At 31.2% G+C, this 13051-nt stretch overlaps 1 protein-coding gene and 1 long non-coding RNA gene across 4 annotated transcripts in view; one reads left to right on the forward strand and one right to left on the reverse strand.

Annotated features, from left to right (window-relative positions):
• Positions 1-13051, reverse strand: part of LOC115874400 (rap1 GTPase-activating protein 1) — a 409062-nt gene that overhangs the window by 19577 nt on the left and 376434 nt on the right. The window lies entirely within an intron of this gene.
• On the forward strand, positions 3958-5313 carry LOC115874402. Its single transcript, XR_004048833.1, has 2 exons — positions 3958-4503; positions 4619-5313. It is a non-coding gene; the product is annotated as an uncharacterized LOC115874402 (long non-coding RNA).

The raw sequence follows: 13051 nt of genomic DNA on the forward strand, positions 1-13051 counted from the left end.
TAATTTAATTCTTTAGAAAATATGCAATAATTGTTTAAGTTTATCTTTAACTTTGAATAAACTTATTTTCTATAACTTCATAAAAATATAACCTGTATACATACAATTTTAACAAAGATTTAATAAAACTGTAGTTTTTGAAACAAAAATTACAATACTGAGAACCCCATTATTTCTGTTTCAATTTTGGCCATTTTATATTCTGTGGCCACATATTTTCTGTTAAAATCATAACTCCTTAGATCACGCTAATCCCAGGACTCCAGGACCAAGGATTAGCGGTTTGCATTAAAATATGTCAAATTTAGATGTGTATACATTTTATAATCGTGCCCTTTGTATTGTTTTTTAGTTAGAGAGATTAAACAAGGATAAAACTAATTTCGTAATAATTTAATTTTATTTTTCTTCGTCATATAAAACAGGGTTCCTAAATTGATTAGCAATCTATAAACTATTAACAATTAGTTAATATCTAACGAAATTAGCAATACAAATAATAAATAAATAATCATATACAAACGCAGGCTAATAAACAAACAAGTAACACACACAAAAGCATTAACCATTTTAAAACATAAATAATTTATAATAATTATTACATTATTTCCTATATATTTTGTTCAGTATATCAGCGCTTCAGATTTTTGTAGTTCAAATATTCCAGTAATTCAAAAGTATGAATTTCTGTACTTTTAAATTAAATATAAATGTTCATATACAGGGTCGCTGTTATGTATGGAAACGGTCGATTATTAGGTAAAATATAGGAGGTATCTCAAAAAGTTAAATATAAAATACAAAAGTTATAGGATTTTTAAATATCTATTAGCGAGTAATAAATTTAGGCATACAGGGTCGGTCATTTATGATCGGCTTTAGCCCAGGCACATAAAAGACTCATTTTTTTAAATAGAACCCTCTGTATATTATTGCATATTTCAATTCTTCCGTCAATTCTAATCAAAAATCGAAATACACACAATGTACCTCAAACCAACCGTTTCCGAGTTATTGACGTTTGAAAAAATTACTTAAAAAATTTGATTTAATTAATTTCGACATGTTCAGTTTCATTTAACTATGCCATTCTGCCGAAACTGTGGTACTATTGTAATGGGTTTTGAAATGCCTATTAGCTGCTAGTAAATTTAAGTATACAGGGTCGGTCATAAAGTTGTGGCACATTAAATTTTTTTTTAAATGAAACCCCTTGTATATTATTGCATATTTCAATTCTTCCTTCAATTTTACGCAATAATCGTAATACACAATGTTCATAAATTGAAGAATTGAAATGTTTAACGAAAATTTTGTAATTTCCAGACTTGATATACATTTCATTTTATACATCTATAAATGTTAACTTGAGAACTAATGTCAAATATTTATTAAGTATCACAGTTTAAATGGTTGTACCCTGAATATTATATTATTTATATTTTAAATACGTTGCTACGGGTTGTGGGCCTTATAGGGCATATCGTAGTGCATTGTTCTGCAATCTTCTTCCCTCTCTACTCTTCTCTCCCTAGGTAAAATAAATGTACGCGTCCGTATACATACGTTTAAAATGGGCAGCTTGTATTTCAGTCCATTCGATATATGGCGAATTATTGACACTTGAAAGGTTCTACAGGGAACGAGGGCGATTGAATTTGCGGTCTGCATTTAATAGAATTTACTTTTTTTGCTTCTCTACTTCCAAAAGCGCGTTCGGTTTCAGCTGACAGTGTTCACACTGACGAATTTAGATTCGTTAGATTATCGAAAAATAAACGTGGACATCAGAATTCATGTTTGATCAACGAACTACAACAAGATCAAACTAATAACTAATATTTTTTTAAAACTTTATTTTAATTATTGTATTATTTTTAAGAAATTTTCCAAAAAATAAAAAGTGATTTAATAGTGGGCCTGGGGAGTTTGACCTAGGAATCCAATTACTTTAAATTTATTTTGTAAATTCCCTTGAAATTATGTTTTATAGATAAAATACTTATAAAATACTAAAATGTTTACCCATTTTCTAGCCGACCATACCAAGAGGTATGGTAGGCTGTTAAGATCGGAATTTTTTTTTTAATTTCACTCAAAATGAGTTATTTGGGTCATAAATGACCTAAATACAAAATATTTTCATGGTGTCTGTCTGTCTGTCCGTCTGTCTGTAACTCGATAACTTAAAACCGCTAAACCGATTTTAACCAAATTTGACACAAAAATACTGTGGCACCCGAGAATCTGGTAAGGGGGTATGGAAGGGGGTTAAAAATTTAAAAAAATCGTAACTCCAAAATTACAGTAGCTAGCGAAACGCACTTTTCAATTTAAGATTAGGAGTAATATTTGCAACAAAATTTGTAATAACATCAAAACCAGTCAAAGTCCAGGTTTTTGAGGTAAAAAAAAATTGACGCGACCCCAGGTGGCGGATAGGGGAAATAACCGCGGACCAAAATTGGAGAAATTCCTTTACTTTGAAATTAAAAGAACTGCCTACCAACTTTTTCTTAACATATTTTAGTATGGGCGGCTATACGTGCCTCCCGGCGCCAATTTTTTTTTTATAATTTTAGTAAATTGTCAATTTTTTAAATGGGTATATTTTTATTCGGCATTGAATGTTTCGGCAAATAACGTTTTATGTAAAACTGGCTAGGTATATTTACACAAATGAAGAAGGAAATTAAAGATAAAGGATTATACTATATCCGTATTGTAGCACATTTTTAGACCACTTCTTTATTTTTAAGATTCTCTTGGTCAAACTCAACAAAATATTCCTTGTTTGGACTAAATTTTCTCGAAAATAAAGACATAATTTAAAATTCCGTTACAATACGGAAAAAGATTTGTGAAGTTTTGTGATTAAAGTGATATATAATTTATATGGTTCTGTAACAAATTGCTCGCTATTTTATTGCGCAATTTTATATATTTTATGCTTCAGCAAACGCTGAAGCTCTGCAAACCTTAATCAATCCTTAATCAAAGCATGTGTGTTTGGAATTTTGGATGTGGCTCAACACGACAGGATCGAGCTGGTAATATTTAAGTAAGAGGGGAGTGGTAGTATATTAAAGTAAAGTACTAAATTTAAATTAAATTTAAGTTGAAAGACAATGGACTGTAGAAAAAGCAAACTTGGATTGGTCTGGATTTTGAATAGTATTATTAATTAATAATAACTAGTAATAGTAACTTAATAATAACTTTATATAACTTAGTATTATTAACTAACGTAATATAACTTAGTATTATTAACTAATAGTAACTTTTGTGACAATTTTATGTTATACCACATTTCATATATGGGCATACAGGGCTTTGACAAATGTTAGTTCTTCATCTCCGATATCAGTCGTACCAAAGTTTATGGCACGAACGGTTGTCTCGGCGCATCCAGTGATGAGATGTTCTAGTGTTTCCCTATTTTACCCACAGAATCTGCATTCGTCGTTGTTTCTTAGATTCAATCTACTGAGGTGTTCATTGAGGGGACAGTGTCCTGTTAAAAAAACCGTGACAATCCAAATATTGTTCTGACTTAAATCAAAGAAAATCTTTGATTTTTCTCTGTCGTAAGTCTTGAGAAATTTCTTCGAGTGTCTTGGAGGGTTCCCATTCCTGGTTACGGATGGAGTCCTCCAAGTTCTTCAGTTCCGCTTGAAGCTAGTTAAGCTGGTTTCCACTTGGAAATCAGAACGGTTCTGGTCCAGTTAGTGGAGTGTTCGCTCCTTTTCTAGCTACATCGTTTGCTTTTTCATTACCTTCCATCCCTTGGTAGGCTGGCACGTTGAGTCGGAGAACTTTATTTTCTTTGCCTAATTTTTTCAGCTTCTCTAGGCATTCTTTGACCAACTTCGAATTAATGGTTACTGAGTTCATCGCTCTTAAGACTGCTTGGCTATGGGATAGACGGCTATTCCCGAGAGTTCCTATATCCCTTGATTATAGATGATATAGATAGACAATGATCGGATGCTTTGGGGCTCTGTTCACCAGGTGGCGAGGGCTCCTCAGAAGTTTTCGTATTCCCCTACGCTACAATCTCGAATTTTTAGGAAAAGTGGGATTTCTCACTCTCTAATTGGTCGATTACTAGAGTTTCCTTATTAGGAATGATTTTACTTGCCGTTAGTTAGGGTCATGTTAGAGTCTTTCTTAAAAACAAAGAGTATCTAAAAAAAATTCTGGGCTGAATATTTAAATCAGAGTAATGACAAAATTCCCAACATTCCATTTATTACCAAAAAGAATAATTCGACTGCATAATTAAGAAAATAGAGACGATAAACAATCGAACAAATTTTGAACGAAAAAGGAGCGCGCGCAAACTGTTGTTGATGAAAGATGAAACCTAACCTCACGCGATACTTCAAAACAATCAAAATCTGAAAATAAAAGGGAAATTCAGAAATTCCTAGGCCAATATTGATTTTCCAGGCATATATTGCTTTCAGAACTATTGTGGAACTACCGAAAATAATAGGACTGGTAAGTACTGTAATCTACTGTAGCAAAAATTATAACATTTCTTCGATATAAATCTATGTAGGTATGTTTTTAATCGTATTTATCGTCTTTTAATATCAATTACGTTCTGTTTTAGGGTTAACACGATTGCCATTGTCATAGAATTAGTGACCTAACAGTTAAATTAGTGCATATAATATCAAAATATATTGCTAGAAGCAGCAAGCTAGAAAATATACCAATCAGTCAACTATGAATGATTTCAAGCTGGACATGCTGATTGAATCCACTAGATGCCCCAAAAATTAGGACCACAAACCCGGATGTTCCTAAAAAGTTGCTAGTATTATGCATACAAGTGTATTAAAAGAGGATGGGGTTACGTGATATGTAACAATAGATACCAATTCCTTCAGTTGATCATCGAAGGAAAGATTAAGGGATAGAGAGGATGTCATGGCTTGGTAACATCAGAGAGTGGATGGGACTCAAGACAATGGAAGATCTACTCCATGCAATATTAAATAAAAAAGTGGACTAATGTGCTCATGCACATCCATTAGTGGATTTGCAGCCGAAGTCTTAAGAGACTGACAGCTAACATTAAATAGTGATTTGACAGTGGTTATCAGTGCAAAAAATGTGATATGTAATTGTTTTCTAGTGATAAATTAATGATTAACTAGAAACTTGGTTTGTGTTGGAACAAAGGAAGCCTTATTTTTTATTATGATAAGTTAAAGAAGCGGGTTTTTGTTCTACAAAGATATAAGGTATGCTTGATATACACAATTGGTTAGGAAAAAAAAATAAAATTAAATAATAAAACTACATACCTAGTCTTATTGAAAATGTTTTCTTTGTAAGTTTAAACTCATTCTAAATCCAAGAGAAGATACCGATATCTAAATTCGACTAAATTTTACTTGATTTAAACACATAAATATAATACCTACGTACGTACTAATACTTACTACAACAAGTTTATGAACCAAATTGATGGAGTGATTTTAGTATTTCAATTTGTTCAATTTTTTCTGTTGTCTTAGTCTCTTGAAAAAATATTTTTAATGAAAAATAATTTCACAATGAACATCAGAAAGAAAAAAATACATACATACATATATCGCAACCCTAGTGAATAAAAAAGAATTTTAAACCTCCTAAAGTTTTATGGAAAAAAAAAAAAAATACAGTGTATCTACACAAGAAATTACCATTTTTTATAAGAGTATTAAGAACAGAAGATAAATATTAGCAATTTTGGCGGCTTATTCTTAATTGTAAACTTCAGAGTAAATCTTTATTAATTAATAAATGTGTTTAAAATATATTATAAATTCTTACAAACAAACAACTTACGGGTTCATACACTAACACTAACATTATGATCTTTAGTTCATACAAAAATCCCATAGAAAAAGTACTTGCAGTTTATCCCCAATTTTCCAGTCATTCTTCCTTTCCCTATAAACCTTATTGAATAACATATATAAACATTATCGAAGTATCTAATATACAGTATATCCCTGGATTGTCTTTACAGAAGCAGTTTTTTATTAACATTTAAAAAAAAATGCATTTTCATAAAAAGATTTTGCTTGTCTAAATGGTTAATCCCGTTTATTCTTTGTCAAATTTCCACACTGTTTTAGAGAAAACTTGGGGGACATACTGTAGGCAAATTTTCCAAATTGTTTTCTTTTGTTTATATAGATAAATATGGTCTTTTGTTCATATTTACAATAAAAATACCATTCAAAATTAAGAAAAAATATTTTTTTCTATTGATTACACTTATTCAAATATGTAAAAAAATTCTTCAGGAAAACTAAAACTATTTTCAATGCGTATAATTAAATAATTCTTATATTTTATATTTCTAATACAGATCTAATTCAATTAATACCTTGTATCCTTGTCTTGTATTCATATACAGGGATTAATAGATATAAAATTTGAAGATTATTTTATATCTATATTGAAAAAAAAATTCTGTACAATTTAATTTCATTTTATTGAAAACATTCTTTCTTGTGCATCTGTTTGGAAGTTAGCTCAAAATTTTATTTAAAGATATAATAATATTAAAATAAAAATTTCTCTGTCAAGAATTGCTTCTTTATATATTTTTTGCATGGAAATAAAATTTGTGCCCGACCAAGGTTAAATCAAGGTTAAAAACTCGGAACTCGGATTCAGAAAAGAAAGTTAAAAATATACTGAAATATACTATTAAACCTAGATCCGCCCATCTCCCACCATTTTAATTGAGTGGTAAAATTCTTGGCGATTTTCATTCATGTTTAAGGTTCAAAAAAAGGCCGCATGGTGGCAGCAGCTCACAATACCCCTCATTGTCAGACTATATTATATATAGACAAGGCTATATCTAAGGAAAGTTGCACGCAGCTTTCGATAGTGTAGATTTCTGCCTGAAGGCTGCTGAGGTAGGGGCACGCATTGGTTCGGATTATTTAGTTTTCGGACAAAATACTCCTATCTCTGCGAGGGAGGGGGTTAACTATACTATCATCAATTATCTCCCCCAAAAAACATATTTCATAGATATTATTAAGTATCACGCTTCAAACAAAAATAATTGTAGAAATATTTAAAATAGATTAAATTAAACTACCAACAAAATAATCCCCATGAGTAGGTACACACACCGAATATTTTCAACATCAGTATATCATTGTTCGAATGTTTTAAGTAAAGAAATAAAGAAAACATTTTACATACAATTCGTTTTCAATGGCATCTTCTGCGAATTTGATTATGCCAACGCGGCTCTTTCCATCACATGATCCTACGAGTGCGGTATAATAAAACCGATTAAATCGAGATGTACGAAAGCAGCTTTTCCTAAGCGGCTTTACATGCCGTCAAAGATGAGCAGGAGACGATATTAGTCGATGGTCATGCTGAAATATGCTCATCCTTAAAGACAAATGTCCGTTTTTCGATACTCCGCTGGTAAAATATCGCTCGTAGAATACGAGCAAGAAAACTGTTAACGGATTTTGAGGCTTTCAAATCGGTTTAGACTTAGGGATATTGAAAAAGCTCTATAGCCTTCTTGACAGACATTTATTTCATATTTGTATGCGATATAACGGAAATCCCGTACCGAGAGTATCAAAGATTTTGTTGACAAAGCTATACAGGGTGGCGCACCTCATTCGCCTCGGTTGATTATACTAAAACGAAAATATGTAGAAACAAAAATGTTTATGGGTATGTGTAGAGAGGTATTGTGTATAATTTAAAATTATTTTCAAATGAACAGGAGTATCAGAATTAAGCTCCATACCAAAGTTATATTTTTTTCTTATGGTATTTTATTTCATTTTTGGATTCTTAAAATAAGGCATTTATTATAAGAGTTTAATATGTTTAAATGCTCTGGTTTTTGAGATATTTAAATATGCATGCTATAATAAAAAAGTTAGTCAACACCCTGTAAATTACATTTCAGAGTTAATTCTTGTGCTGACTTTGAAGCTAGAGAAATAAACTTTACTAAAAATATATTATTGCTTCCTTAAATTTATACAGAGGTATCAAAAACTGCTGGTTTATTTTAAATATTTATTTTACATAAAAACTTCGTTATTTCAAATACAACACTATGGATTTTTTAAAATAAGCCGAAGCACATTTAAATGTCCCTTTAAACTATATTAGGGTTTCCTATTATACCTATCTGGTTTAGATTTAGAATAAAAAGCAATTTTTTAATAAAATGGCAGTTAAGATGGCTGGTGTCACCATGGCAATTTGCTAGTGACAGTTAGTAGCTATTTTCAAAATCGACAATAGTTTATGAACTTTATTTAAATTTATAACAGTTTACTTTAATAATTTACCTACAGTAGTTTAATAAGTAAGTATTTATTATTTTATCAAGCCAAATAAAGTAGTTCTTTGATTTATATTACGATGACTTGTAGACATAGGTATTGTATTTTCTATAAAAGAATCAATTAAGGCAAATTCATTTTCTTCACTTCCAACGACAGGTTTCTGCCTAATCGGCTTTTCATATACGACACTATCAGCTCTGCGAAATAGGAAAAGTAGTTTTTCAAAGGAACGCTTGTCAAGAAAATCCATATTTGGAGATACAGAAACAGATTACAATTTTGGAATCCGATTTGAGATTACAACTAAGCAAAAACATTAACCCGAATATTACTAATTTAGCAAGAAAGCAGCACCAACCTCCACATTAATACATTATTTTTAATTTTTATAAAAACGTATTTTTTGTACTAAAATAATTTGTCCTAAAATTTCGGTGCTTTTTTTTTAATTAGGGGGGTCCTTGAAATTGTGCCGAATATTACTAATTTAGCAAGAAAGCAGCACCAACCTCCACATTAATACATTATTTTTAATTTTTATAAAAACGTATTTTTTGTACTAAAATAATTTGTCCTAAAATTTCGGTGCTTTTTTTTTTAATTAGGGGGGTCCTTGAAATTGTGCTCGATTTTCTAGGGGTCCGCAGACTGAAAAAGGTTAAGAAACCCTGCAATAGAATATCAATCGTTTCTCTTTTTTACGACTCTAAGCAAAAAAGAGTTTGAAGGAAACCCTACATAAACCTCTAGAGTTCTAACAGTACCTTTTGAAGGAAATCCGGGCCTATTGTGAGCGGCACCAGTTCGAATGGGAACCTTCCCACACTCGCGGCGGATAATGGGCAATTAACGCTCTTTAATTGGGGAGATTTTTCTTTTTGTTACTCGATTGGACCGTTGTTTTCGCGTTCACTGTTAAACGTAAATTATTATCGAGATGCTTTCGGTTAAATTAGTAAATCTCGCTAATGAGAACGGTTAAAATCGTTTCGATTGATGCGGTATAATTAGCACATCGAACGTATGCAAATGCGAGAGTACGTATAATGATAAAAAATATTATTAAAATTTATAATAATTATAAACAAATGCTCCCAATTATTCAAAAAATATTAAACCAATTTTACAGTTATACATATAGGGTGACCCGCGTTCAGAAAAAAAACTTTATATCGGGTTTCTGGTTCGAGCTTTTTATATTATTTTATCATTTTTTTTTAAATATTCGGGCGAATTTTAAAAATATACAAGGCGATTCAAATATATTTTGTAACTAAAGTTGTATATTTTTAAAATGAATGCCATGTATTCTTTTATCTCAGATTTTAAATTAAATTTGTTGTTTATTTGGTCCCTTAAAATTCTAAAATCGATTTTGTGTAATAATCGAAGTGTCGTACAATGATGTCTTCTTAAAAACTTAAGCCACTAAAATTAGTGTAAATATACAATATGCAGGGTGAAAAGCAAAACTAAATGTTGCACTTTTCGTCATTATTTTTAATGGAACATCTTGTGTTTAGTGAGAAAATGTTATCTGTTTTTTTGAAAATATGGTACAAGGCTGGTCTTTCGCTCTATTAATAGGGGGTGTTATTTAAAATGTTTTGAGTTTTAAAAAAATTGAGAATTAGTTGAACACGTCTTAATATCTCAACAAATTCTTCACCTGACGAAGACAAATATCAGTACAATAAATACGATTTATTGTATTCATGTAGTTGGAAATCGATATAAACATTGATTATGGATATAAGTAATTGTTTTTGTTAAAACATAAAGTTCGATAAAAAAAAACAACGCTTTATTGTACAAAAAGCCAAAACAGCTTCATCGACAAAGCATTCACAAAACAAAAAAGCACAAAAACAAATATACAAATAATAATAAAAAAAATGTCATACAATACAAATCAATTCAAAAAAATTTACGTCATAAAATTACAAATAAAACATATATGGACATTGCAGAACACAGGCGTATCTAGAAAATTTTACAAAAGGAAAACTGTAAATGGATAAAATCATGTTATATATCATAAAATCAAGAGTTATAAAATATTAAATATTAAATACTAGACCTTTAACCAGTGTATGAGATGATCAAAATTTTAAAATTCAAAATTGTTCATGATTAAACATCAACAAAAAAGTCGTTTACCGCATATAGGGCTCCCTCAGAGCTTTGCGAAATGCGGGAAAGAATGAGAGTGACTTAATATTCGAAGGCAAATGATTGTACATTTTCTTGGCATTGTACAGTATTGAGCCCTTAACTAGTTCTGAGCTCGGGGTTGGCAGATAAATATCGTGCTCCGCATTCCTAAGTGGATAGTTGTGAGAAGGCCTTTCCGGAATAGAGAATATGTGTTTGCGGATTAAGCAAACGGATTCAAAAATGAATAAGGAAGGAAGAGTCAGTATTTTGAAATTTTTAAAGAAATTCTGGCAGTGAGTTCTACTGTTTAGTCCCAATAAGTATCGAACTGCTCTCTTTTGAAGTATGAAAATACGATCAAATTTTGTCGCGCAGCAAGTACCCCAGAATGGAAGGGCATAACAAAGATGCGACTCAAAAAGGGCATAATAGACCATTCTTAGAGCAAAACAGGCAGAGCTTAGTTTCTTTGATAAAAACTACGTTTCTCCAAAAAATCTTATTTGGGTATTTCGCCACTGCAAGAAAATCTACAAAATAAAATAGTTATTTTTTGTAAACACTTCCGCGTTAACCCAAACGGAAACTACTTGTCAGAAGTTAGGTTTCCAGATATACAAATTTGTCTAACGAACAAAAAATGCTTAACGTTTCGGAAAGTTTATCTCTTTCCGTCGTCGGAAGCAAAAAAACATACAAAGAATAAAGAAAAAAACTATTTAAAATATTTAAATTCAACTCTTCGAGGACACTTTAGTTTTTTAAAACAGATACGTCTACAAAAACTGTTGACGTTCTGTTAAAATGACATTATATCAAGTTAAACTTCAAAATTAACAATTACTTAATAAGGTAAAACCAAAAAACCCCAAACTTTCTGTATGATTACTTTTAATTTTTACGTATGTTATGTTTATTTATGTTATGTTCTTTAAAATTGTTTAAAAAAGGTTTTTTAAATTCTATAAAAAAAAACGATTGTCATCATTACTAACATCTACAGATAGATGCATGAGCAATACATTTATTTTTATTAGATTGTATTAAAAAAGCCTCTTTTTTTTTAAAAGAGAGGACGGATAGCACTGATGCTCCGTGGGTTGTCTCGCGAGGCTCTCGCTAGACCCGTCCACACTTAGCAAATTTGGAATGTCTCGCGCTCGTCTCGCTCTCGTCTCGTCAGATCTGGACGCACCTTTAAACATATTAAACTAAACGATTAACGATTAAATAAATTAATCTCTTCAAAGTAGAAAAAAAATTGATAACAAAAAGGATACTGTAAAAACTAATACGAAATTTGGAAAATAGAAAGGTTGATATTATTATTATTTCATTACGGCTTATGTTAAATTTTAACCCTGAAATTGAAAAAGAAATGGGATTGTTGGTTATGCAAGTATTGTTATAGTAAAAAGGCAACTGTCTCTTCATTGAGATCCCCAAATGAATTTTTATATAAAGCTTAGGTATTTCTTGTATTATGTTTTGTTTTAGTGCTGACATTCCAAGAAAATTGCTGTACTTTTAGGTGACACTGAAGAGTACCTAAATCATTCATCTTTGCTTTAGAATAATAGAATAGACTTAAAATGCGACAAGAGAGACGTTGAATTATTCGGCCTGTCTTCGCTGCGGTACAATGGGCGCGACTCATGGGAGCAGCGCGTCTAACAATACTAATTTTTTTTCCTAGAGGGCGCCCACTCATCTCGGTCTGCTTGTCTTTGGAGCAGAGCCCGTACCCACAACACAGTACCGCACCGATTATTCTCGAATATTTTGGTATCAACGCTCTATTCATCTAATGCGCGTTATAGTCCTCCTACGAGGCATAAATTAAACTTAATAATAGGTCGATTTCAATACAGGTTTGAACCCCCCTGAGCCGGTCTGAGTTTATATTTCAAAAATATACAGCCTATAAATTTCAATGCTTTTAATATGCTTTTATTATAAGTGATTTGTATTTTTTTTATATTCACCAGTAGATATTATCAAAGTTAAAGTGAGAATATAATGTTTGTTAGTATAAATGTGTACCAAAAGTTCGCTTAGTGGCATATAGCTTGTTATAAATAGTACCGAGTTTGTGGTTGGTGCCTTGTGAAATATCCTTGAAATATTAGTATTTTAATAGAACACGCTTTGGTATCAAATTAAGAGTAATTTTACATAAGTTGCCTTTTAAGTTTTTACAATCGCTTGTTCCTTCGGTTGTACTGGACACGTCGCAATCATTCCATTAGAGTATCGAAGAACTGTTAATGCCGAATGGTATGAAATAAGAAAAAAGAACAATAAACGTCGCGTCATTCGTCATCACGACAATGCTAGCTCCCATAAAGCACGTCAAACAACTGTTATTTGATGCAGAAAAACATTGAATTAATGTTTCATTGCCCGTATTCATCTGATTTATCGCCTAATGACTTTTTCTTGTTCCCCACTGTCAAACGAGAGATGCGCGGACAGCGATTTTCATCACTTCAAGATGTTGAAGACTTTCAAAACCACGTCTCTACGATATCAGCTTCAGGAGT

This window comes from Sitophilus oryzae, unplaced genomic scaffold, assembly GCF_002938485.1.
Source record: "Sitophilus oryzae breed Bouriz unplaced genomic scaffold, Soryzae_2.0 scaffold_1274_pilon_pilon, whole genome shotgun sequence".
Lineage (NCBI taxonomy): Eukaryota > Metazoa > Arthropoda > Insecta > Coleoptera > Curculionidae > Sitophilus > Sitophilus oryzae.